Source organism: Kogia breviceps, chromosome 12 (assembly GCF_026419965.1).
Source record: "Kogia breviceps isolate mKogBre1 chromosome 12, mKogBre1 haplotype 1, whole genome shotgun sequence".
Lineage (NCBI taxonomy): Eukaryota > Metazoa > Chordata > Mammalia > Artiodactyla > Physeteridae > Kogia > Kogia breviceps.
The window spans coordinates 43,535,492-43,538,127 of record NC_081321.1 but is presented as its reverse complement, the minus strand read 5'-3'; the positions used below and the strand labels follow the sequence as shown (position 1 = coordinate 43,538,127).

General features: G+C 48.7%; 1 pseudogene; it reads right to left on the bottom strand.

Annotated features, from left to right (window-relative positions):
• Positions 1-368: 368 nt before the first annotated feature.
• On the bottom strand, positions 369-2,024 carry LOC131767243 (olfactory receptor 9S13-like; annotated as a pseudogene).
• Between the last annotated feature and the right edge of the window lie 612 nt (positions 2,025-2,636).

Below are 2,636 nucleotides of genomic sequence, written 5' to 3'. Positions count from 1 at the left end.
TAATTCATTTTTGAAAAATCTATTGATGTTAAAAAGTAAAATAAACTTTAATCTTCAAAAATTTAGATGAATTTAGTTGAAACTATTCCATAACAAGTTATTGAATATATTGATTTTAGTCTAGTCTACAGTTTTTTTTTTTTTTTTTGTGCTAGGCGGGCCTCTCACTGTTGTGGCCTCTCCTGTTGCGGAGCACAGACTCCGGACGCGGAGGCTCAGCGGCCATGGCTCACGGGCCCAGTCGCTCTGCGGCATGTGGGATCTTCCCGGACCGGGGCACGAACCCGTGTGCCCTGCATCGGCAGGCGGATTCTCAACCACTGCGCCACCAGGGAAGCCCTAGTCTACAGTTTTATAGATGGTGGAGGTCAGTGAAAAGATTTTTTTTTTCTCAGCAATATCCTTTTAAAGCACTTTTTACCTCCCTATTCCTTAGACTGTAAATCAGAGGATTCAACATAGGGATGATAAGAGTACAGAACAAAAAAAAAAAAAAAAAAAAAAAAAAAAAGGGCTTCCCTGGTGGCGCGGTGGTTGGGAGTCCGCCTGCCGATGCAGGGGACGCGGGTTCGTGCCCCGGGCCGGGAGGATCCCACGTGCCGCGGAGCGCCTGGGCCCGTGAGCCGTGGCCGCTGAGCCTGCGCGTCCGGAGCCTGTGCTCCGCAATGGGAGAGGCCACAACAGTGAGAGGCCCGCAAAAAAAAAAAAAAAAAAAAAAAAGAGTACAGAACACAGCTATAATCTTGCTTTTCTCTGGTGAGGAGACAGCCCCAGGTCGGGCATACATGAAGAATAGAGTTCCATAGAACAAACTCACCATAGTGATGTGAGAGCTACAGGCGGAGAAGGTCTTACTCCTGCCGCGGGTTGAGGGTATCTTCAGCACAGTGGAGAGGAAATACGCATAGGAAACCAGAATGACAGTTACCAATTGAACACAAGCCTGCTGGGATATATGAACAGTATAGAGGAAAGATGAGCAAATGGCTGAGAAGCGATCATATGCCATCACAGGTAGAAGAAAGCCTTCAGTCCCCACAGAGAGAGCAAAGAAAAAGAACTGTGTTTGTTGCACAGCCACTGTAAGAAATTCATTTGTCCTAGGACAAGAAAGTAGCCAGGGAGGCAGACCTTCAAGACTGCAGATCATCTTCCTCCCCACAAATACATCAAAAATACATCTACATGCAGGACAACTCTTACAGAACACCTACTAAACGCTGGTAGAAGACCTCAGACTTCCCAAAAGGCAAGAAATTCCCCACGTACGTGGGTAGGGAAAAAAGAAAAAAGAAAAAACAGAGACAAAAGAATAGGGACAGGACCTGCACCTCTGGGAGGGAGCTGTGAAGGAGGAAAAGTTTCCACACACTAGGAAGCCCCTTCACTGGCAGAGACGGGGGATGGGTGGGGGGAAACTTCAGAGCCATGGAGGAGAGTGCAGCAATAGGGGTGAGGAGGGTGAAGCGGAGAGATGCCCGCACAGAGGATTGGTGCCAACCAGCACTCACCAGCCTGAGAGGCTTGTCTGCTCACCCTCCGGGGCAGGTGGGGCCTGGGATCTGAGGCTCGGGCTTCGGAGGTCAGATCCCAGGGAGAAGACTGGGGTTGGCTGCGTGAACACAGCCTGAAGGGGGCTACTGAGCCACCGCTAACCTGGAGGGAGTCTGGGAAAAAGTCTGGAACTGCCTAAGAGTCAAGACACCATTGTTTCGGGGGTGCGTGAGGAGAGGAGATTCAGAGCACCGCCTAAATGAGCTTCAGAGATGGGCGCGAGCTGTGGCTATCAGCGTGAACACCAGAGACAGGCATGAAACGCTAAGACTGCTGCTGCAGCCACCAAGAAGCCTGTGTGCAAGCATAGGTCACTATCCACACCTCCCCTCCCGGGAGCCTGTGCAGCCCGCCACTGCCACGGTTCCATGATCCAGGAGAACACACAGTGCGCCTCAGGCTATTTCAACATCACGGTGTCTTCCACTTCAGGCTTGCCCCACATTCTAACTATGACTACCATACCCCATCCTCCCCGTGGCCTGAGTGAGCAAGAGTGCCCTAATCTGCTGCTGCTTTAACCCTCTCCTATCTGGGAGGTGAACAGACTCCTGACGGTGGCCTACACAGAGAGGCAGGGCCAAATCCAAAGCTGAATCCCAGGAGTTGTACAAAGAAGAGAAAGGGAAATTTCTCCATGCAGCCTCAGGAGCAGTGGATTGAATGTCCATAATCAACTTGATGTTCCCTGCATCTGTGGAATACCTGAATAGATGGATTCATTCCAGAATTGACGCGGTGGACTTTGGAAGCAACTGTAGACCTGGGGTTTGCTGTATGCGACTGACTAGTTTCTGATTTTTATGTGTATCTTAGTATAGTTTTTAGCGCTTGTTATCATTGGTGGATTGTTTATTGATTTGGTTGCTCTCTTCTTTTTTAATTACTTTTTTATTTTAATAATATTAAAAAAAATTTAATTTTAATAACTTTATTTTATTTTATTCTTCTTTATTTTTTATCTCCCTTTTCTTCTGAGCCGTGTGGCTGACAGGTCTTAGTGCTCCCAGGCCTGAGCCTCTGAGGTGGGAGAGCCGAGTTCAGGACATTGGACTACCAGAGACCTCCCGGCCCCACATAAT